Source organism: Lutra lutra, chromosome 11 (assembly GCF_902655055.1).
Source record: "Lutra lutra chromosome 11, mLutLut1.2, whole genome shotgun sequence".
NCBI classification, from domain to species: domain Eukaryota; kingdom Metazoa; phylum Chordata; class Mammalia; order Carnivora; family Mustelidae; genus Lutra; species Lutra lutra.
In genome coordinates this window covers 77,915,544-77,941,378 of record NC_062288.1, presented here as the reverse complement: position 1 = coordinate 77,941,378, position 25,835 = coordinate 77,915,544, and the positions used below count along the sequence as shown (strand labels likewise).

The 25,835-nt window shown below is 35.3% G+C and overlaps 1 pseudogene; it reads left to right on the top strand.

Moving 5' to 3' along the window:
- The first annotated feature begins 23,635 nt into the window (after positions 1-23,635).
- On the top strand, positions 23,636-24,220 carry LOC125081353 (60S ribosomal protein L9-like; annotated as a pseudogene).
- The last annotated feature ends 1,615 nt before the right edge of the window (positions 24,221-25,835 follow it).

Sequence of the window (25,835 nt, the reverse complement as noted above, 5' to 3'; positions counted from 1 at the left end):
TTACTATCTTTCTCATTAAGTAAATTTTGAAAGAGGAAAAAATCTCCAAGCAATTTAATATGAAGTACAAAAGACAAAATTATCTGCACTATTCACAGCAATAAAACTGGCACCACTGAAAGTACTGAATAAAAATCTGTTAAATAAGATCATTTTTCTTCCCAGTTATATTTTCTCAGTGCTGTGAACATTAGAAATTTATAGATCTTTCTACACACTGGTTATTTCTTGTAACATCAAATGAAGCCACAGTAGTATATCTGTGTTTTCCATGGAATAGCTGATTCAGTTTGGTGATACAGAGCTTCCATGGTGAGAGATGTGTGGGGACAAACATATCACCATTTCTGTCAAATGAAAAAAAAAATTATCTTAAAAACTCAATTTTCTGTATAATATGAATGAATGTGTGCCAATTATGGAAATGTGGGGGTCATCAACATTTTATTAAATTCAGTGATGTGAATTTTTAATTTGTATTTTTAAACCAACTAAAATGATTATATCAACAAATCATTAGTGACTGTCCATGAGAATTTTGTTTCAGAGGATTGCATGTATAACCTCAAGAGACAGAAAAGGATGCTGTATAATCATAACACTCTATGCTCTAACCAAAGTACTTTATCATGTGGGAAATTAATGGATTTCATAAAACATAAATGTGAGAATATAAAATGTACAAGAGGGATATTAAAAACTTCTAATTTACATGTTAAGAATATTAGAAAGTGGCAGTTTTGAATATTATAATCTGCTTTATGCACACATTTTGGTTAGCACCTAAGAACTAATTTTGACTGCAGTAAAACTGGATTTCTGAGGTACAGTAATTGGACATAAATAAGGTAGATATCTGGATATGGGTTAGGTAAATAGCAGGCAAATATTTAAAAAAAAAACCTTTTACAATAGAAATGAAAAAAAATCTAAAAAAATCATCATGAAGATGGTGAATTCAGTATCTGAATTAGGTAAATAGCAGGCAAATATTAAAAAAAAACATTTTACAATAGAAATGAAAAAAAATCTAAAAAAATCATCATGAAGATGGTCCACATGTTTGCTAAGTTTTGCAGTTTGTGATAGCAGACATTTAACACAATATTTCAGCCTAACAATATTGGAGAGAGATGACTTTGATTATGTAATAACATTCCAAGTCAAATTAGCTGGAAAGTGGCATGTGCACATGCCAGCTTGCAGTAAAATTCACAAAGTTTCTCTTTTTTATCAAATAAATCCTGTCAACTCTCTCACAAGTGAGGTTTCAGGAAGTAAGTTAATTAGCATATTTGGTCATAATCCTTAATTTCTAATTATGCAAATATTAGCTCTGCTCCAGGAAAAACATGCATAACTTGCTTCAAAATACATGAATTTAGGGGAGCCTGGGCAGCTCAGTGAATTAAGTGGCTGCCTTCGGCTCAGGTCACGATCCCAGGTCCTGAGATCGAGCCCTGCATCAGGCTCCTTGCTGAGTGGGGAGTCTGCTTCTCCCCGCCTGTCATTCCCCCTGCTTGTGCTTATTTTCTCCCTCTCTTCCCTTCTCTCTCCCTCTCTCTCTGTCAAATAAATAAATAAAAACCTTTAAAAAATGAATTTATACATACATACATACACAACACATGTTACTGCAAGGAAAATTTCATTGAGAATTTCCACATTGTCAATCTGTGAGGGAGGAGCAGTAAAAATAACCTACAGCTTGACCATCGTTGTTAAGCTTAGACGTATAAGTAGAGTAGGTACACTGCAAAGTCTACCAAAAAACACTCGTAGCCAGGAATAGACAGTGTGATGAATAAGGTATTTTCTTAATAATATATTTTAAAAGATGAGAATTCAATTATATAATGGGGAAGGGGTAATTGTAACAGATGGAAGATAGTTAAGAAAAATGATAGCATAGATGAAACTAGACCTCAAACATTGAATAAGGTCATTTGCAAAGGAGAGAAGCTCAAGAAAAGCAAGGACTCATTTGAACTGGAACTCAAAGACAATTCCTAAAATAACTGATCAATCTGCTAGTCATACTGAGTCCTCTGAAGATTCTGACCAAAATAACTGTAATGTTAATATGAATTAGCTCTTCTCTGTATCTTTTCCGCCTCTCCTTCCATTTATCAATCATCTCCTAATATCCCATATTTTTTTTAAAGATTTTATTTATTTGACAGAGAGAGAGAGATCACAAGCAGAGAGAGAGAGAGAGAGAGGAGGAAGCAGGCTCCCTGCCTAGCAGAGAGCCCGATGTGGGACTCGATCCCAGAACCCTGAGATCAGGACCTGAACTGAAGGCAGAGGCTTAACCCACTGAGCCACCCAGGCAGCCCCCTAATATCCCATATTTAAATTCTGAAGTATTTGAGGAAAGTTTTTAGGCAACACAATCTTATATTTTCAGAGGTTCATAAAGGTCATGTTCCTGCCCCAGTCTATTTTGCAAATCTATTTTGTTCATCATTGATAACTCCCCACTCCTTAATAGTATTACTTATCAGCTGTGATCACTGAGGAGCTTCTAAATGGTGCAACTGTGCCACTCTCTCATGAATTCCTTATTATTTCAGTAAAAGGCTGTCTTGTGGAATTTTCCAAGGAAAATAGAATCTAATAGGTCCTTGGATCTTTCAAAATAGATTTATTTGAAAATGCATTTGATTCCTTCCTCAAACGTCTGCCACTAGTAAAAATTGCAAGTTCTCACATTTCCACATCGTACATTGTGGGCCGGAACTTTTTTCCAGTTTTTCAAGCTGCATTCCAGCATTGTGTCAAGACAGGCTTCAGAGGCATTTAAACTTTGAAACAGGGGTTGTTGTCTCCATATTAACAAACTTTCCCTTATTCAGATATATACTCTACTTTTCTTGGTCCAGGACTTTCAAGATTATTCCCAGTCATACTTCACGTGACCTTATTAGTATGTCTTATGCAGGTCCTGCTATTCCTTTCATGAATGATCCACCCTGGTACAACCTGCATTCCCCCTTTTGAACCATACTCAGTCCCTTTGTTATTTATTGGCTAGTGGCCAAGGTAGAAATGGGAAAAAGTCTTGAGTACTATCCGTAGGGACCTCATTAAGGAAGAGCCCACTATCTTTTGGCATTAGTGATGGAAATTGGGAGTTCAGTATTTTCAAGCTTATCTATCTATAGGCCCCCATCACAAATTTCAGAGTCCAACTTTTTTATTTTTTATGTGAGCGCCCAATTTTGATTAGAAACTTACTGAAGCTCTGAATACAAGCTTTTCTGAACACTTACAATCAAGTTGTTTCCCTGATTCTCAGCATAGTCTGTCCTTCAGCTGTAGAAGATGAGGTCTCTAAAGAGATTATCATAGATGCTTTTTTCCTCCATTAAGCTGGTAATTTTCTGACCTATGTCTCTAAATATCTGTATTCAATATATACAGTTAAAAACATTTTTTGGCTCTTATAATAAGCATTATCCATTTATCTCTCAAATATTATAGATATTACATAACCCAGTGCTTTTAGCTTTTCTGTGGTTTCTGTCATTAGTACCAAAGATAATTCTGGGATGAAACACTGCCTGAAAACAAAACGAATAAAAGAACACCCTCATAGGCCCCATCCTTTGTTATTAGGATAGCATACTCCTATATATGCCATTTTCTTTTCAGCAGTATGTGCTGCTGAGCTATTCTATTCTAATTAAAATTTCTGTCTGACATTAATCATAACATAATAGATATTTTTAACTCTTATAATTTTGTGGTACCTCAGTGCTAGGAGGTATCTAAAGTTTACCTCTAAAGTCCAGTAATAGAACAGCTATTTTACTTTGGAGAATATATATAACTGATGCCTTAGGTAACCTGCATCAAAGGTAGAGAATACTACTCAGTATTTTAAATAAGCAAACAGAATGCTGATTTATGTGCCTTCCAACCATGGAAGAACTGTGCTTGTGAGGCAGATCTCAGATTCTATAAAAATATCTTAGAGCAACTGAGTTTTCCCACTTAAATCTGGAAGGATCCAAGGACACTCTTTATCTACTCTTCTGTTCAGTGTTTACTGTGATAATTAATTAAGACAGGGTTCTTAAAATATACATAATAACTGCAAAGGGAGAAATAAACCTATCATTATTCACAGGTGACATTAATATTCTCACAGAAAATTCAGAAAATAATCTATAGACTGCTTGAATATACTAATAAAATGCATTTCACCTCCCTGTCAGTATATGTTTATATGTGATTATGTGTGAGCTTGTGCCCAAATTCTAAATTATGTCTAAGTCATAGAGAAATCATAATAGAAACAAATTAATATTCAGAACTAAGTAACAAATAATATTCAGCATATCATTCCTGGATTATAAGTAAAATAGTACTAAGATATGAACAAAACAAAAGTGTCTATTAACATTCTATCTATTCAACATTGTAAGCTGGGTCCTCTCCAACACAATAAAAATTGCAAGTTAAACCTAAGGAACTAGAGAGGAAAAAAGCAAGCTGTTGTTATTCAAGAGTGATATGCCCGCATAGAATTCTGAAAATTTGAAAGTTGTGGGGATACAAAGAGAGCTTAACAAGGTGGCCCCATACAAGGGCAAAAGTATAAATCATCTGCATTTCTATACATCAGCAACAAAACTCAGAAAAGCAATTTAGAAAAGTTATTATTTATCCTAACAAGTAAAATGATAAGGTATATACAAATAAATGTAGCAAGAATTGTGCCAAACTTTTATTTTTTTATTTTTATTTTTGTGTGTGTGTGTGTTATGTTAGTCACCATACTAAACATCATTGCTTTTTGATGTAGTGTTCCATGATTCATTGTTTGCGTATAACACCCCGTGCCCCGGCAATACGTGCCCTCAATACCCATCACTGGACTCACCCAACTGCTCACCCCCCTTACTTCTACGATGAAGAAAATTTGAGATCACTATTCAAGAAAACAGAGGTAAGTTTGAATAGATATAATGGCATATTGCATTCATGGATATGAAAGCTCAATGAAAACAAATCTGCATAAAATAATTTTTAAAACATAGAGTACTTCATATATAATTTCTGAAAGGAAAATTTGTGGAACTTAGAACAACAGTAATCCTTAATTTATATTAAGAATAATGATCCATCTATAACTGAAACTAATATTACACTGTATGTTAACTGGAATTTAAACAAAACCTTAAGAAAAACAAAACAAAACTAAAACAAAACAAAACCAAAGAATAATGATCCAAGGACAGAAACAACAACTAAAAACTTTTTTTTTTTTTTTTTGGAAAATAAACTAAGGGATTTTCCCTAATTATATAAAGATTAATTATAGCGTGATAACTAACAAATGGATTTTACCACTTTACTCTTTTCCCATCCATCACCTTCCTGCTTGCAATTAATGTCTATCATTCTAATACTCTTTTTTCAATATCCTAAAGGTATTTTACTCTATTCCTTTTCTTTTTTTTTTAATTATATAAAAGTAATGAAAGCCCTCAATCCTCTTTCTCCATGCTTGTCTTGAGTTCTTGAATACTTTTTAGATAAAATTTCCCATTGGGGATATTTCTCTACCTATTTAAGTAACGGTCATTAACCTTAATGAGACTCTAAATATAGTCATCCTGCTATTTTAAAAAGCCACTTAGCCCTCTGACTATTTAGGAGTACCAGTGAAACTTCACTATATTTTTCAAACATTTAACCTACTACGATCTCCGTATCTCTTTACTTTTCTTTTTTTTTCTTTTTTTTTTTTTAAAGATTTTATTTATTTGACAGAGAGAGATCACAAGTGGGCAGAGAGGCAAGCAGAGAGAGAGAGAGAGAGGAGGAAGCAGGCTCCCTGCAGAGCAGAGAGCCCGATGTGGGACCTGATCCCAGGACCCTGAGATCGTGACCTGAGCTGAAGGCAGAGGCTTAACCACTGAGCCACCCAGGTGCCCCTCTCTTTACTTTTCTTAAAGGAAATGTCTCTTAATTTTCTATCACAGTATCAAGATATTTTCTTCTTTCAGCCCTATAACAATTGTGTAAGCACATTTCTCCAAATTTCATGAAAATATATCCTGTTTTCACTTACACTTCCTTGTTTTTAACCTCATCAAGGACTGCCACTTTAAATTCTCCCCTCCTGCTGCCATATCTTCAATTTATCTCTTTCCATTAGAATATTCTGAATAGCACTTACATGAGTTCTTGCAGATTTAAAAATAACAACACACCCAACAATAATTTTTTTCAATCTCACTCTACCTTCAGGTACTCCCCAATATTTATCTTTTCCTTTAAAACCAAACTCCTAAAATACATTTTCTGCACTTACTCTTTCTGTACCTCAATAGCAATTTCTTAATGGACTAGTATTTGGATCCTATCTACCTCATTTGTCCAGCATAACTTTAATTACTCAAGTCACAAATTATTTACATGCTATTAAATTTAATGGGCACACTTTCCCATTCTCATCTTTCCTGATTGCTCTTGATATTTTATTTACTAATCATCTTCTATTTGTTAGGCAATGTATTTGGTAATTGGAATATATTGGTGATGAAATTCATATATAATCCTTACCCTAATGAAGTTCATAGCCGAGAAGCAAAGAGATATATTTATCAAATAATCACAGTTACTAAGTGCATCACAGGGAAGTTATGAATAGATGAGCAAAAAAAAAAAGACTAGGCAAAAGTCTATGAACTAGTATCTGAAAGAGACTTAAGATAGCAAACAAAGGGTAGATTGTTCCAAGCAGAGGGAAAAACTACACTAGCCAGGAAGTTAGTAGGGGCATGGTGAATACGGGGATCCAGAAGAAAACCAGTGTGAGAATGAGAGCAGATCTCTAGCGAACAGACTGGAATCAACAGAATGAAAATCACAGTCAAAGGTAATAGAAAAACACATTCCTGAATTAAGACTTTAATTTGATTATTTAAATGATCAATATACACTAAAAAAATAGAGTCATGACTACTTTTTATAATCTTCAGTTACTCAAGTAATATAGTGTCCTTCTTATGAAAGAGATACATATAAAGTTTAATTTCTCTATAAATAGGAAAGCTTATCCCATTCTGCTACCCTTTGCCTTATGATAGCCATTTTAATGTATTTTAATGTCCTTTCATACGACTTTCTTTGATAATAAAACATTTCCAACAGATAATACATAGTTTTATTTTATATCTTAATGATCTGTGGAAGATTATGTTTTTTTTAAGATTTCTTTATTTATTTGAAGGGACAAGGGCAGAGGGAGACGATCTTCAAGCAGGCTGTGCACTGAGCACAGCGCCTAATGTGGGGCTCAATCTCATGACCCGATCATGACTTGAGTCAAAACCAAGAGTTGGACACACTTAAATGACTGAGCCACCCAGGTGTGCCCCCTGTGGAAAAACTATCTTTGTGCAATAAAAGCTCAAGACATATTATCAGGAAATCCACTTTAGAGGTTATTCCTGATAGAAGAATTGTCAGGCCAAAGTAAGATTCTGATTGTCATAGTTTACAAAATCAGTTAAAAATATAATAGCAGGAGGCAAGGAAAATACAAGATACGATGAAAGACCAAATTACCTGAACACTAGGTTACACAACATCATGTGTATCTGTACCTCTGTCTGCCATGCCAGTTTTACCAAGTCATGGTGGTTTATGGGGACCAGACTTGAGGATTCAGTAAGGAGCTTAACAGAATGAAGGTGTCAAGATAAATATATTTGCCTCATCAAAGAGACGCTAAACGAGAAGTCCTGGTCACAGCTATAGATCAATAACTAGTTTATTGAACACTTATTTCTTTTAGCTGTTTCTTGTTCTGAGCCCATGAGAGACCAAATTGGAACATCACAGGAGTCACAAATGTTTTATTTGTGACACAATTTAAAGATAACAATTGTCTGCTTATTGGTAATATAATTATAGCTTGTGACTTGATCTTTCCATTGATTTCTATTTAAAAGTAGCACTTCTGTTTTTTCTAATTATTCCATCTATCTTTAACATGTCTTGAGGTTACTCACTTGTAATTGATACTTAACATACATTATGATTTCTATTTATCTCACAACTTGTTTTGTCATTATATATCTTAACACAGCTTATAAAATGGTGCTTACAACTTAAAAGCTGTCAGCTTATTTTCTCTCTTTTCTTAACACTTCTTGTGTATTTTATCAATTCTGTCTGTTTTTCTAGTCTTTTGAAGATTATTCTCAAATAATCTTGTAACACAAATTACATGTAACTAAATTGTATTACACTCTCTGTATTATTTGGTAACTTTTTTCTTCTTTCTCTGTATTACATTTGAGAACTAGCAAGGTTGACTAATCCATGTAGATCTGGATCATACCTTTATAGGATTTATATGTGTTCATTTCCATTGTAGTTAGCCAATCTGAAACTATGAAAGAATGGTCTGAGGTTTTACTCTGTTTGCATAGCTATACATAACTGTGTTGCACACAGAGAGAGAATTATTGGTTTCTTGTATCAGAAACCAGACTTTTAATTCACAAAATACCTTGTACCAGTTCCCATGCTCCAAACCAGCACAGGATGAAGGGATGAAAGCAGATGTCAACTCTGTGTATTGCAGGGTATGTATCACAGTAGAGTAACCCCAGAACCATGAAACTGGGAGCATATGTAAGGTGGCTGGCACATCTCTCTCTCAGAGATGGAAAGAAATTGATGTTTGCTCTGGAATATAAATACATACTCTCTGGAGGGAGAAGGTCTCTAAGTTTACAACCCTTGGAATGTAAACAAATGGCTCCAGGGAAGATTGTCTGTAAATTTCTCAGAAACTTCTAAGGCTTGTTCTTTTCCTTCAATCATCCTTTACATGGGTTGTCAGTAATCTTTGCTCAGTAAGCCCTGAATATGAGGAAACATGAAAATATTTATGGAGCATTGTTTCCTGGCAGCTGCAACAAATATATTCATATGTTTTTTTTTTTTCCTGGTGAGTTGATTTTTTATTTTTCTGCAGAGTAACTTTCATATGTATAAGTAAGTAAAAATAGGTTACTTTCAACAAAATAAAAATCAAACTAGGAACATATTTATTCCTTCAAAATGTCAATTACAAAGAAGATAATTGAGAGCTGTCATAAAAATTCTTGGGAGAAATGCCATGACTCTAGAATCCTATATGCATCCAAAGTCTCATATTGTGTTAAAAAGATGAGAAAAATTTTTAAATTTTTAAAAATATTTTAAAAATATATCTCAACTTCACACTGTCTCCTCAGAAATACTAAATACTCTTTTTTTTAAGATTTTATTTATTTATTTGATAGAGGTCACAAGTAGGTAAGAGAGAGAGGAGGAAGCAGGCTCCCCACTGAGCAGAGAGCCCAATGTGGGGCTCCATCCCAGGACCCTGGGATCATGACCTGAGCCGAAGGCAGAGGCTTTAACCCACTGAGCCACCCAGGTGCCCCTACTAAATACTCTTTATGAATATATAAATTTTATTTTTAAGCTTATTTATATTTTTAAATAAATTATTCTCCATTGTTAATAGAGATAGGTGAAAATAATATATATTCCTTACATTTTATGTGTATAATTTATTACTTTAATATATATAGCATTATAAAAATATTTTTATTTTAGGTAAATGGAAAATAGAGACCTACTGTTTTTGGTATTACAGTATATAGGAAGGGCATGAGAATTTCATTTGTTAGCAATGACATCATGGGTTAAAGAAGAATGAGTAACATATACACATTGTTGAAAGAAAAAGCTGCATTAACTAATACTTTAAACTTCTTGACAAACTCTTTTTATTACTATTATTATTATTATTTTAAAATTATTTTTCCAGCTTTATTGGGAATGATCAACAAAAATTGTATATATTTAGGGTGTGCAATGTGATGGTTTGATATTTGATATACATATATTTTGTGAAATGGTTACCATAATTAAGCTAATTAACACACTTATCACCTCACATAGCTACCTTTTTGTTGTTGTTTTTGGCATGGTGAAAACACTTAAGATCTATTCACTTACCTGATTTCAGGTATACAGCATAGCATTATTAACTATAGTCACCATGTTGTACATTATATCCCCAGAACTCATTCATCTTATATGTTGAAGTCTGCACACTTTGGCTAACATCTCCTCATTTTCCCACCCTCTAGATCCTGTTAACTACCATTTACTCTTTGGTCTTGAGTTTGACAATTTATGAGTCTACATATAAGTGAGATCATACAGTATTTGGCTTATTTCACTCAGCATCAAGAGCTCCAGTTTCATCCACATTGTTGAAAATAGCAAAGTTTTTAAATAGTTGAATAATATGCACAACAAAGGAAATAATCACAAAATAAAAGGCAACCTATAGAATGGGAGAAAATATTTGCAAACCATCTGATGAGGGGTTAATATCCAAAATATATTAGAAACTCATATAACTCAACAGAAAACAAAACAACCTAATTAAAAGATGGGCAGAGGGCCTGAAGAGACATTTTCCCAAAGAAGACATACAAATAGACAATGGGTAGATAAAAAGTGTTCAACATCACTAATAATCAGGGGAATGAAAATTAAGCCACAATGAGATATCACCTCACACCTGTTAAGATGGTTATTATCTTAATAAACTCTTTACTCTTCAAACCACATAGAGTTTGTTTCAATGTATTTACATCATAATAAAGAACTAGGATAATTTGTCTAGGAATAAGCTATTCTTCCAAAATTTGCTGCTGTTTATTATACAATAAATGCTAGAAATACACACTTGATCTTAGCCAAAAGGCCAAGAAGTGATAATGCTAGAAATATAAAAAAGAAATTTTCAATAGTCAGAAGTATAAAAGCTAGTTTTTATTTACTATGTGGAAACAGAAATCATATATTCTTTATTGCTTATATTTTTATTATGATCTTTCTTCCTAATAGAAATATATGTGATTAAATGCAGCTTCCTCACTAAAAGACACATATAAGCACCCTTTCCTTTGGTATATAAGAGGATAGAACAGGTAGAAACCAGCATTTTTGCTATAGATTAGATTGCAAAGAACTACATGGCCTGTATTGGTGAAGGGACACTGTAGTGAATAAACTATTAATGTTCACTCACTGCAGAATGTAGATGTATTAACTAAGAGAGTTTTTATCCTTTGTCCTTATGGCCTGTTATGAGGTGAATTGTGCATCCCCCTCCTTTCATATGTTGAAGTACTAACTCTCAGTGCCTCATAATGTCTCCTTATTGGGAAGTATGGTCATTGCAGATGTCATTAACTAAGTTAAGATGAGGTCATCCTGGAAAAGGGCAAGCCCCTAATCCAACATGACCGGTGTACTTATAAAAAGTGGAAATTTGGACACAGCCACAGACATAAGGCTAATGCCATATGAACATGAAGATGGAGACTGGGGTGATGCACATGGGAATGTCAAAGATGGCCAGCATACCACCAGTAGCCAGGAGAGAGTCATGGAATAGATTCTCCCTTGAAGCCCTCGGAAAGAAACCAACACTGCCAACACCTTGGTCTTGGGCTGCTAGCCTCCGAAACTGAGACAACACATTTATGTTGTTCAAGTCACCCAATTTGTGGTACTTTGTTATGGAAGCCCTAGCAAACTAAAATAATGCTGTTGTAGCCTTCGTTTCTACAAAGAATCAATGATATTCATCACCTCAGAGGCATAATTTGTTCACCTTAGGAAAGAGGAGATTAAAGAACCCAGAAAGTACAAAGAAGTCAAATGTTTGGAAACTTAATATAGAATAGAACTTTGAAAGCAAAGGCGTTGATTTATAGAGACATGGGGGTTTGAAATTAATGTCAATGTTTTTAAATTTCAAAGCCTGGTTATGATAAAGTAACACCTGATACCTGAACAAAGAGAACTTAAAAGTTTCATCTGCATTCTTGGGAAAAGTCACATGTATTTGAGAGTGGGTTTTTCTGGTTTAAAATCAAGATTTAGTCTGCTGATAGGATAGCTGGGAATTAGGAGAGTAGTTTAGTGGATGCCCCCTTAATTTCATGGTTGTTTTTAAAAAGGGCTCTGCTTTCTTCCTTACTAGAAAATGTAGAGAAACCTTAAACTCACCAAACCAAGGAATAAAATGGGGTGACCTAAGGAAGCAAATTGCTGTGTCTAACAGCATCCAACTAAACAAACAAACACGGAAATTAAGGGGCATAGGTGAACGTGAATAGGGTAAATCTATTACATATATGTAGTAAGTATAATGTATACATAAGTCTATAATATATGTATCTCTATTATATAGTATACATATATAATGTGCATAACCATCTATGTATATATTATACATATGCAATGTGTATATAATACATATATTATTCATCATAGTGCACATATATGTGTATATATACACAAAAATGTGCATATATATTGATATATATAATTTATCTTATATATAAATACACTTCACAGTGTATATATACTATTTTTTTTCTTTTTTTAATCATTTTTTTAATTTTCAGCATAACAGTATTCATTGTTTGTATATATACTATTATTAAAATTTTGAGTTATTAAACTGTTAAGAACATATCTGCTATAATTAGAGCACCTCTTATATATAGTACATTATATACTTTTACATACTGATCTCAGTTTTGACAATCTGTCATTTGATTCCAGTGATTGAGGAAGGTCAGATGTGGTTACCCTCATCTTATAGCTAAAAGTACTAAAAACTCTAAGAGATTAAGAATGTTATTCAATATCTCATATGTAATAAATCACAAGATAGAACTAGTTACTTCACTTTCCATACAGTGCCATAAAATGATTAGGGTGCATTAAGCATTCTACTCTCTAGGTCCCACTTAGACCACTTTATCTTCCAAAAGAGAAACCTGATTTTCCTCCAAGTATAGTGGATCTGTTTTCCTTTTCCAAAAATTGTTTCATCAGATTTAGGGCTAAGATTATATGCTTTTGCCACTTTCTTTATAAAAATAATAATTACAGTTTTCCCAGTTAAATCGAAATCCTGTGGGAAAGAGTGAGCATTCTGTGTATTCTTCACCTATATTACTCAGGTCTTGTGGGTTCTTAACACTGGTATCCAAAGTTTCTTGTAAAGACAGTTCTTATCCAATGGCTATAGGCCCAGCACAGACGGAGCCATTTTTGTCAGTCAGCCCTAAACAGTAGTCTCTCAAAAAGCGATATTTATCAATGTGCTCAGTATTAGATAGGGATAGGGATAACTTGATCTTAAAGTAATACAAAATGAAATCAATGGTTATATTTAACTCAACTTGATTAGCAAATACGGAGAAACTTTTCTGGGCAAGTTACTATTTGTGATCATATAGTGGAGAAAAAGATGAACAAGTCAATCAATAATAATGATGATGATGAGAAAGGCATGACGCTGAATAGTAACAGCAGCTAAATTTTAAGGGGAATGAATTAATTTTAAGGGGAATTGCATTGTGCAATTCAAATCTCGCAACACTCCTAAAGAAATTTTTATCTTCATTAGCATACATTTATAGATAAATAAATGAGTCAACTCAGTCAAATAATACATTCAATTGTTACATGGCCTGTTCATTCTTTTTATTGTTTAAAGATTTTTATTTATTCATTTGAGATACAGTGTGTGAGAGCATGGGCAGAGGGGAGGATCAGAGGAGCTGAGCAGTGAAGCCTGATGTGGGGCTTGATCCAAGGACCACTGGGATCATGACCAGAGCTGAAGGCAGCAGCTTAACAGACTGAGACACTCAGGAACCCTAAGGTCTGTTTATTCTTGAAGCCAGATGTGAATGTTTATCTGTCTGACCTCTGATCCCAAACTCTTAACAATCAAAGGCAGTAATTGCATATTCCGTATCACAAATTACTATTAAAAGTTATCCTTTTAAATTTTTTTATTATTTGTTTGTTTATTTATTTTTTAAAGGTATTATTTATTTATTTGACAGAGAGAGTTAGAGATCACAGATAGGCAGAGAGCCAGGCACAGGGAGAGGGGGAAGCAGGCTCCCCGCTGTGCAGAGAGCCCAGTACTGGGCTCGGGGTTCCATCCCAGGATCCTGAGATCATTACCTGAGCCAAAGGAAGAGGCTTAACCCCCTGACCCACCCAGGTGCTCCTATTTTTTATTTATTTTTTCTCCAACCATCCAAAGTAATGAACCATCACAGAATTGTATATACGATTTGGTCCTTTGCAAAAAATGCTAACAGCCCCCGGCCAAAACAAACAAACAAACAAATAAATAAGTAATAAGAAAGAGAAAAATTAGCAGTGTCCTGTAAGCCTATGATTACTGTGATCTTCTTCCTATTAGCTAATGTATAAACCAATCTTTAAGTTCATATTTATTTTAACTTTATATCTCAACTTATGAAAATGATTCTGAGTTCTATAATTAAAAAAAATGCTACAAACATTGTGTACTCCAAGTACTCTATCATCTTAGAGACTTCAAGTATTAAAGTTTTGAATAGGATAGAAAACAGTACCAGACAGTTTATTCTTAGCAAACTCGACATTATAATCTCCTTACAGCATCACCCTTAATCACGTGAGGGACCCCTACAAACCGAAGAACTATATACATGGGTACCTGGAGGATTAAAAAAAAAAAAAAAAAAAGACCATTAAAAATCCGGCAACCCTCGAAAGAAGACAACAGACCCTAGCCTGAAAAGGGCAAATCAAGAGCCTGTCAGTACAAATGATTCAGAACTTCTCAAATCCTGGCAGAGTGAGTGAGCAAGTTGGTCTCTGGAGAATCTAACTCCTGACATTAGTTTTGCTCCAAACCACCACTCAGAATTCTACTCAGATATTGACAGAAAGGCGTCTTAGCAGACAAACCATAGGTAGTTGCCTCTCCTTCCAGTGCCTGGAGCAAATAACAGAGTGTGTGATCTCTGTGTTTCTACCACTGATCCATAACCTTAAAGCATTATGTTTTAATGTACAAAGACATTTGTCTGAGTATTTTCAGTTACATAAGGCTATCTTCCCTAATATTGATTTAAATACGTTTTTCCACAAAAAGAATAATTGTTCCAAAGCCCCTCCCAAGAACATTTTATTTTTTTACCTGGAATGACCCATATTTTAAAAGTAAGGACTTAAACATCTTCCCTTTCAGAAACATCATTTTTCCCCTTCCTTCCTCCTTCCCTCCCTCCCTTCCTTTCCTCCCTCCATCTCTTCCTTCTTTTCCTCCCTCCCTTTCTCCTTTTTCTCCCTTTCTCCTTTTCCTCCCTCCCTCCCTCCTTTTCCTTCCTCTCTCCTTCCATCCCTCCCTCCTTTTTCTCCCTCTCTCCTTCCTTCCCTTCCTCCTTTCCTTCCCTCCCTCCTTCTTTCTTTCTCTTTCTTTCTTTCTTTTGATTTTTTGGGGAACAGTTTATCTCATTTATATTAAATGAGGAAGGTGGCTACTAAATATATACTTTCTGTCATGAAAATGATAATAGGAACTGGTATGGTTTTGAATAAATATGAGTTCACTGAGAAGATACATCCATTTCCTGCTACTTTCAGTAAGAATTGTGAGACTAGTAGGAGGTTAGCCTATTTCTTGTGGCCATCTGTGGACTCCTGTGATGTGCTATGAACAGTGCATTACTTTCATACCAACACTGACATATGTTCCATTCAATTGCTGGCACTGAAATGAATTTCAAAATGTGTTTGTCTTATAAAATATATAATCTTAAATGCACAGCAATAGCTATGACTTCTGCTTTCATATTGTAATAAAACCTAATTTTTCAAACTTTCAGAGAATGACCATTAACTCTAAACATAATGGAAAAGAAGAAAACTATAAGGTTGTTTTATTTCTTAGTATAAAATGGCAGTGATGTTAACAAAGTTACTATAACGATGTGTTTTGTGAAATATGCATTTCCAGAGACTGTATTTTTTATGGTTATAGATAATGTAATCTAAATAATTAAGCTCTCAGTAAATGCATAATGACCTAGAAAATAGCTTCAGAAGATTTTGAAGATAATTTTAATATTTGAGCAATTTTGAAGAAAATTTTAATCAGAAGAGTGCTGAAAGTTTTCAGATAATTACTTTTAGAAAATATCTCTTTTCCAAGACTAAATAATTCCTACGGTATTTCCTGAAACTTTACCCTTTTCTAAATATTTTGTTATATGTTCGGTTCTCCTATATTAGAAACCCTTAGGTAATATTCATGATTAAAATAATAATAATAATAATAATAATAATAATAATGAGAAGAAGAAGAAGAAGAAGAAGAAGGAGGAGGAGGAGGAGGAGGAGGAGGAAATTACTATATAAATGCTAGTCCTTTCTTTGTATTACTTTGGAAGAAATTTCTAAGGCATTTGGATTTATAAAGCCATAGCAATATTTACTTTGTACATTGTTCTTCCAAAGAAAACTGACAAGAAAATCCATCTTTGATCTCAGCAGGGAGCCAGCTGATCATTTATAATGATTAGGAGGTTATCCTCAGATTTTGATAGGCAGCAGAAGGATGCCCAAAGAGAGTGGCATGGGCAGAGATTCCGGCACATGAATTGGCCTCACCCACCACAGTGAACACACTTGTATAAATTTAGTATTTTCACAAATCTTGTTCTTTGCATAACCTACTGTTATATTTTTTGTGTTCAGTAGCTGTCAAATTGGGCAACTGGTTTTACTAACTTTTCTGCAATCGTATCCCCAACTCCCTCTTATTATTATTTAAGATTTTTCAGAGCCAGAAAGCGCAAGTAGGGGGAATAGCAGAGGGAGAAGGAGAAGCAGGCTCTCTGCTGAGCAGGGAGCCCAATGCAGTGCTAGAATTCAGGACCCTGGGACCATGATCTGAGCCGAAGGCAGTCGGTTAACTAACTGAGCCACCCAGGCACCACCCCCCTTGTTTTTTTAATTAATTAATTAATTGATTGATTTATTTAGTTTTTGTGACTTTATTGTTATTATTCAGTGATCTGGTTTTAGTACAGATGGAAAGGGAAAGACAAATACAACTATCTGGTACTTCTGAAGCAAATAAATATATGTCCCTATTTGATGCAATGACACTTTAAACCTGAAGAGTATAGGCACTCAGATATAGGCTCAAAATTGTCCCTACTGTCAAGGAAAGCAGTTACAAGCACACAGAATTTTTGTGCAAAAATAAATTGTTAATAAAATTCACACCTGCATTTTTTTTTCTTTTCAAAAATTAAGTTATAGTGACCACAAATTAACTCAAAATTATAGAAAGGTATTTTTCTTACATGCACGTTAATAGATACTGCATCTTATTAATTGCTTTGTCATGTGCAATCAAGGTAACCATACCACTCATTTCACATGAGTGACAACAGTTTAGCACTGCTGATTGTACAATATGTAAAAATTGTTAAAGATTTTTTTTCCCTGTGGTTAAGCTGTTTAAGAATCTTCTAATCAGGGAGAAGGGCCCGCGGCCCTTCTCCCATCACACTCTTCCTTCCACAGAACGTGGCCTCCCAGGCCCCCCAGAGCCTCCCAGCCTCCGCAATCTGGCGCCCTGGGCTACATGGGGAGTCAGTCGGTGTCTATCGGTTACCAGCCTTATGGCATGCAGAGTCTCATGAACACCCTCCCCAGCCAGGACGCGCCTCTGCCGCCCCCACAGCAGCCCTACATTGCGGGGCAGCAGCCCCTGTACCAGCAGATGGCGCCTTCCGGGGGACCGCCCCAACAGCCACCCCCAGTGGCCCAGCCGCCACCCGCAAAGGGCCCTCCGGCACAGGGCAGTGAAGCCCAGCTCATCTCGTTCGACTGACCGCAGCTGGGAGCGCGCCGTCCAGAACAACACTACGGTTCTCTGAACCAATGCCTCCGTCTCTAACTAGCGTCGTCCTCTTGCCTCGCTTTCCTCTTCCCGCCATGCCGTGACCCTGCTGATGCGGGGGCGGCCCTGCACCCCCACCCTCTGTCCCCTCCCGCTGACTCATGCCCCCGGGCCCCATCCTCCTCCCCATCTCCCCGAGTTGGTCTTGGGTTTCTTTCCCCAGGGCTGGGCCTCAGAGGGTGGGAGGGAAGGACCTTCTCCGAGAGGGGGCCTTCAGCCCAGTGCGTCAGGCAGGTCCTGTGAGGGCCGGCCAGAGTGGGGTTCCTCTCCCTGTGCAGCCCGGGCCTCCCATCTGCACCCGGGACACCACAGCCTGTGGTCCGACTAGCGTGTGTGCTCCCCAGAGCCCTCCAGCGTGGCTCCCTGCGGTCCGCGGGCACTCCTTGGCCTTCACGGGAGGGTGGGGGCTCTCTCCAGCTTCTCTGCTTCTGAGCTGCCATCTCATCCAGTGCCCCGAGTAGACGGAATGGAACACTGATAATAAAATGTCTTTCAACAAGAAAAAAAAAAAAAAAAGAATCTTCTAATAAGGGCACCTGGGTGGCTCAATGAGTTAAGCCTCTGCCTTCGGATCAGGTCATGATCTCAGGGTCCTGGGATCAAGTCCCGCATTGGCTTGGCAGGGAATCTGCTTCCCCCCCCCTCTCTCTCTGCCTGACTGTCTGCCTACTTGTGATCTCTCTGTCAAATCAGTAAATAAAGTCTTAAAAAAAAAAATCCTCTGATCAATGATACCTTAATAAGGGTAGAGGTGGAAATTCAAATAAGCATATTTTTTATTGAGGAAAAAATTATTTTAATTTTTGAGTGGATCTTATGTATGCTTTCCAAATTTAAAAAAATAACAGTAAATATATAGATATGTATACACACATTCATATATCTAAACATAAAAAATATATATTACTAAAATATATATTACTAGAAAATATTTATCTAGCATGCATATTAGTATTATATATATGTGTGTGTATCTATATCTATATCTATATATATATATATATACATGGAGAGAGGGGGAGAGAATATGTGTGTGCGTGTGTGTGTAGCGGAGAGAGAGAGAGTTGGCAAAGGTTTTGTTTGTTTACTTGTGCATGATTAAGAGAGTAAGGAAAGGGCTAAGGGGTTGGAATGATAAATGATAATGGAGGCTTAATATAATTATTGGGAATCTTAAATTTTTTTAAAGATTTTATTTATTTGAGAGAGTCAGAGAGGGATACAGAAAGAAGACCCATGAATGGGGAGGAGGGGCAGAGGGAGAGGAAGAAGCAGGCTCCCCGCTAAGCAGGGGGCCTGATGACTGGGGGGCTTGATCCCAGAACCCTGGGATCATGGCCTAGGTCAATGGCAGACAGTTAACTGATTGAGCCACCAAGGTGCCCCAAATTTTGTTTTTATTAATTATTAGGTTTCAAATGAAAATTCAGAAATACTCACACAGCCCATCAAATTTCCACTTGATGATCTAACAACCCAGCCCCACTCCAGCAAAATATAACAGGCTACATTTTTACCTACTATAGTTCTTTGAAGTATTCAATGAGAAAAATAATTTATTAATCCTCTTTATAGTGTCTGACTTTGTTAAAAACTATAAATAATTCTGCCTATTTACTCCTGTTTAGAATTTTTTTTTCTTGTAGGATTTCAGTCAGTTGAATTTTCAAAACAATGAAAAACCTGTACAGTCCTTTTTCCTTTTAACCAAATCTAATATGCCTGAACACATTAGTACTCTCTATTTCCTCCAAAGATAATAGGCAGACATCGATGTCTCTCCTTTTAAGTAACTGCTAAAGAGTACACTAGAAAGCTCTAGGGAATTTAGTAAGCCATTTTTAATGATGTCAATAGGTTTAAATATCACACTAACAATGAATCACTCTTCCATTAACAAAATTATTTCTAAAACTGCCATCATCATTATTTCAATAAAGGTACATTTGTTATTACTGAAGTAGGCTTTTTAGTTTTTTTACAAATGTTAATATAAAATGTGATTTTTTCTATAAACATTGTACATATAAACTGAGAAAATGTTACTGACAATAAATGTAATTGATTCCAAATAATCTATCAGAGCATTTGAAAACAATTTACAAGCTTAACATTTTTCCCCCCTTCTCAGTGTAGGAAGGAGAAAGCAAGTTTAACATTAAGTCATAGTTATTTTAAAGGACTTTTCTTCATTTTTTCACCTTTTTTTTTTTTTTTTTAAAGTAGGCTCTGGAATGTGGAATCCAGTGCGGGGCTTGAACTCATGACCCTGAAATCAAGACCTGAGCTGAAATCAAGAGCTGGATGCTGAACCAACTGGGCCACCCAGTCACCCCAGTACATTTTTTCACTTTTGATCAATAATATATATAAATTTATATGTCATAATTCATCACGCTGATATTTAAAATATGTATATATTTATATAAATATATTTGAGAGCTGTAATTCACACAAATGTACCTAATATATTAAATTAACCACATAATTAAAATGACTTCTCTTAAGATAGAATATTTGTTCATATATATCCAGAAGATAAAGTCTATAATTACATGAAATTATTAGGTTTTCATGAAGTCAGGTTATTAGAATTACTGTCAAACAAAAGTTTGATAGGGTGAGCACTGATTAGACACAGGGATAGATTCTTTTTGAAAACATCGTTGTTTCTACTGGTGCTAGAAAACAAAGAATACATAGGTCTCAGAGAGCAGTAAAAAGAACAAATCCCACCCTCCAACACCACCCATCGCCACCTTTGTTCTCAAGAGTAAGTTTAAGCTCACACTAAGAGAGAAAGGGAAACATCCAACTAGAGAAAATGCTCAGACTACATATGCAAACAAACTTGTACCAGATCAAATGTAATATCTACTGGACTTCATTCTTATATCAAGGTAGTTTCAGTCATTCACGTAAGTTTTTTACGAAGACCTCACACATGAATTGTTTAGATTTAAAAACTACAAAGCACCCCAAAGTCACAGTCTGACACAAAGTTAGAGAGGACACAATAGGTACTTGACTGAATACTGAAAACATGACTCATCTAAAATGTTCTGTGATATAACAAAGCACTGATGTTTTAAATGGCAAAAAAAAAGTAATATAATGAATCTAAATAAAATAAAAATATAAAAATGTAAAAAAATAAAAATATATAAAATATATAAAAATAAAATATAAAGAATCTAAAATAAAAATTAAAAATGGGTGCATACTATTTAAAATGTGTAATTATGAAAGCAGATGAGAGTCAGTATCTCTGTCCTGCTAGTTTCCTCACTTATAAAATTAAAAAAATTGCAACAGTCATTATTTCATCATAGGGATGTTGAGAAATTAAATTGATCCCTACATATGAAGTATTTAGTCCAGTGACAGAATGTGGTAGGAGCTATACTTTGTATTGTCATTATTATTATTATCTTTGATACCCAATCTCTTTCCTGGGTCAGCATTTAAAAGACCAATAGAACCAGAGGTTGTGAAATGAAGACAGAGCCTTGCTTCCATGTGAAACAAGCCTTCTGATTAGTTTCCACTTGTGTGACCTCACCAGCACCTAAACCTCCAAGATATAAGAAAGCCCACCACTTATGAAGGATTATAAAACAGGATGCCCCTGAGAGATGCCAGAAGAATGCTTCTCTGAACAGCTAAGATACAGAAATGTAAATTACTGAGTCAGTTGTTGTGAGCAACAGCATAAAATCCCATAGACTTTCACTTTTAGTAGGACGATGGCATAAAATCCCATAGACTTTCACTTTTAGTAGGACGAGTCACTTGTACTATTAATCTACTAAGAGAATTGTTAGCATTATAGACATATGGTATTCATTTCCTAAAAAAAAAAAAGCAGATAGTTAAAGATCTTATTCAGAATTCTGCTAAGACAAGCTGTCACACAATACTTGGCGATGTTGTGAAGGTCCTATGTGCATGCACATTCACAGATATTAGGAATCCCTCTGCATTTTATGATGCATGTTGTATTTTTAGTGTGACATCTGTGTTGTCTTGAGTGTGTTTGACTTTAAATCCCTGAGTCAATATATTTATAGATATGTTGCTCTGATTTGGATTTATTGATCATTTGACTTCACATAAATGTTGAATCTTTAAATATTTGATTAAATTGTTGCCAGTGTGATTTGATTTTCCAAAGGAAAATGCATGGACTTAATTTTGATTATGATCTGCTTAAATTTATAGAAAAAATCAGTAATAAAGAATACTGGTACATTTCCAGTTGTGATAGTCATAATTAAAGATCTACTGATGCTTTTTCAATAATAGTAGGATTTGATGGAATAATTGCAATTATTTATAATTACATAAAATTCCAAAACAATGCTAGGAAAATAATCTTTTTGAAGTTCACATATCCAACAATTCTAATTATTCAGCTGCTGTAAACCTCCAAAATATCTTTGAAAAAAGCACTGCAATTACATTTCCAGCTGTGTAGGATTTTGCAGGTTTATTTGCTTTTCTTTCTGTATTAATTTTTTTGTTTGCTTTTTAATTTTTATTTTGGAAATAATTATATACTCAAAGGAAGTTGTAAAGATAACACAACGAAGACTCTTACTTTTTACCCAGTTTCCCCACTGGTTACATTTTACATAATTATAATACAATATCAAAACAGAAATTTCACATTGAGACAATGTATATGTATAATTCCATGTCATTTTGTCACATATATAGATTTGTGTAACCAACAGCACAAATCTAGATACAGGACTATTCTAAGCCACAATAATCTCCCTCATGATACTTTTTTATAATCAAACCAGCAACCGGTTGATCATTCCTAACAGCTGGAACGACCTGATATATTTTTCATCTCTATAGTTTTGTCATTTCAAGAATGTTATATAAATGGAATCATCTTTGTACAATTAAGTTTTTCTACTCAACGTAATACCTTTGAGGTTCATCCAAGTTTCTGTATATATTGATAAATAATCCCTTGTTATTTGTTGATAGTATTTCATGGTATGGGTGTCCAATAGTTATTTTATTTTATTGTCTATTTATTTATCAACTTTTAAAAGATTTTATTTCTTTATTTTGAGACACAGAAAGCACTTGAGCAGGGGGACGGGCAGAGGCAGAGGGAGAGAGAGACTCTCAGGCAGACTCTATGCTGAGTGTGGAGCCCAATGTGGGGCTCCATCTCACCACCCTGAGATCATGACCTGAGCCAAAGTCAAGAGTCGGTCACTTAACCTACTGAGCTCCTCAGGTGCTCCTGGATATACAACAGTTATTTTAAACTTCTCATCTACTGAGAGACATTTTGTTTTCACTTTTTGGCTATTGCAAATAAAACTGCTATGAACAATTATGTACAAGTATCTGTGTGGACGTATGTTTTCATTCCTCAGAGATAAACATGCAGGAGGCCAATTACCATGTCATATGGCAAGTGCATGTTTAGCTTTTAAGAAATTGTCAAAATGTTTTCTAGAGTGGCTATACCATTCTACATGCATCCCACCAGCGATGCACAAGATCTCATTTATCGAATCTCAGTGCCATTTAATATCGTCCTGTTTCATTTTATTTGAAGTGTTTGCTGTTCTAATAGGTTTATAGTGATGTCTCAACATTGTCTTAATTTGCATTTCTTTGATGGCTAATGATGTTGAAAAGCTTATCTTGTGTTTATTAGCCATTCATATATACTTTTCAGTGGAATATTCCTTCATGTTGCTGTTTGCCACATCTACTGTGAGAATGAAGATCTTTCTCAGCAATCAGACTGTCAGCATTCCAGAAAATGCCAACGTCACTCTGAAAGGATACGCTGTGATTGTGAAGGGGCCCACAGGAATCCTTCAAAGGGAGTTCGATCACATCAATACAGAGCTCAGTCTCCTTGGAAAGAAAAGAAGAGGCTCCGAGTTCACAAATGGTGGGGAACTAGGAAAGAACTGAGTACTGTTCGCACTATCTGTAGTCATGCATAGAACACGATCCAGGGCATTGTATGGGGCTTCTGTTACAAGATGAAGTCTGTGTACGCTCACTTCCTGGGACATCAATGTTGTTATTCAGGAGGATGGTTCTCTTGTTGAAATCCAAAATTTCTTGGGTGAAAAGTACATCTGCAGGGTTTGGATGAGGCCAGGTGTTGCTTATTCAGTATCTCCAGCCCAGAATGATGATGAGTTACTTCTCCAAGGAAATGACATTGAACTTGAATCAAACTCAGCTGCCTTGATTCAGCAAGCTACAACAATTAAAAACAAGGATATCAGAAAGTTTTTGGATGGTATCTATGTTTCTGAAAAAGGAACAGTTCAGAAGGCTGATGAATAAGATCTAAATTGTTCAGCTACAGAAATAGCAAGTTGCTGGATGATTTTTCAGACTTTTTGTAAATATTTTAAAGATGCAATAAAAACTCTATTGATTTGGGGCTTTTTCTTAAGCCAATAATCCTTTCCAACTATTTGGCAGGTAAACCATTCAGAAGTAAATTGTAGTGTGCTAAGAAGAGTAACAGAAGGAATAGTATAGGTTTTCTTTATTGTTATTTTTGGTTTTTGGTATAATTTCATAGGAGAAAAAAATAAATATTTCTTCATATTTTTTGCCCATTTTCTATTTGGACCTGTTTGATTTTTGTATTGTTTAATTTTGAGGGTTCTTTATGAGATATAGATAGATATACATAACTATATCTATATCTATCAGTCCTACATAGAGTACATGATTATTATATATATAATATACGTGATTCCTTTTGTTGCCTATGTGGTTCACAACTGATTTCTCCCAGTCTATATGAGTCTTTTCATCCTCATTCACTGGGTTTTCTAGACAGTTAAATTTTTATTTTGATGAAGTCTTATTTATCAATTATTATTTTATTGATTGTGCTTTCAGTGTTATCTGTAAAAACTCTTTTTTAAAATATTTTATTTATTTATTTGAGAGAGAGAAAGAAAGAAAGAGAGAAAAGATGGAGCAGAGTGAGAGGGAGAAGCAGAATCCTTGCTGAGCAGGGAACCCTACATGGGGCTCCAACCACGACCTTGAGAGCATGACCTGAGCGGGAAGGCAGACACTTAACCGACTGAGCCACCAAGGCACTCCATATGTAAAAACTCTTCCCCAAGTCCTAGATCCTCAGATTTTATACTATTTTATCTTCTAGAATTTTGTACTGACTTTGCCTGGTTTTGAAATTGGGTAACATTTGATTTACAAATTTAGTAAGGAAAAGGTTTTGTTTTTGTTTTTTCTGTTTTCTAGAAGAAATACTATAGAATTGATTTTTAATTCCTTTTAAATTATTTTGTAGAATTCAGAGTCCCTGGGTGGCTCAGTCATTTAAGCATCTGACTTGATTTTGGCTCAGGTCATGATCTCAGGGTTCTGAAATCAAGCATCGAATGGGCCTCCTTTCTAGGTGTGGAACCTGCTTAAGATTCTCTCTCTCCCTCTCCCTCTGCCCCTCCTCATCTCTCTCTCTCCCTCTCAGAAAGAAGAGAAAAGAGAAGAGAAGAGAAGAAAAGAGAAGAGAAGAGTAGAGTTGGGGCGCCTGGGTGGCTCAGTAAAGCACTCAGTAAAGGCAGTTGGGTGACTGCCTTTGGCTTGGGTCACGATCCCAGAGTCCTGGGATCGAGCCCCCCATCCAGCTCCTTGCTCAGAGGGGGAACCTGCTTCTCCCTTTTCCTCTGTCTGCTACCCTGCCTGCTTGTGCTCACTCTCTCTCTCTCTCTGTCAAATAAATAAATAAATAAATAAATGAAAAAAAAAGAGAAAAGGAAAAGGAAAGGAAAGGAAAAAAAAATGAAAAAGATTTGGCAGAATTCTCCAGTGAATCACCAGAGACAGATTTCTTTACAGGGAGTTTTTAAAATTATAGTTTCAATGTCTTAATAGTTACAGGGCCATAAAATTATGTTTCATGTTGGATGAGTTGTGT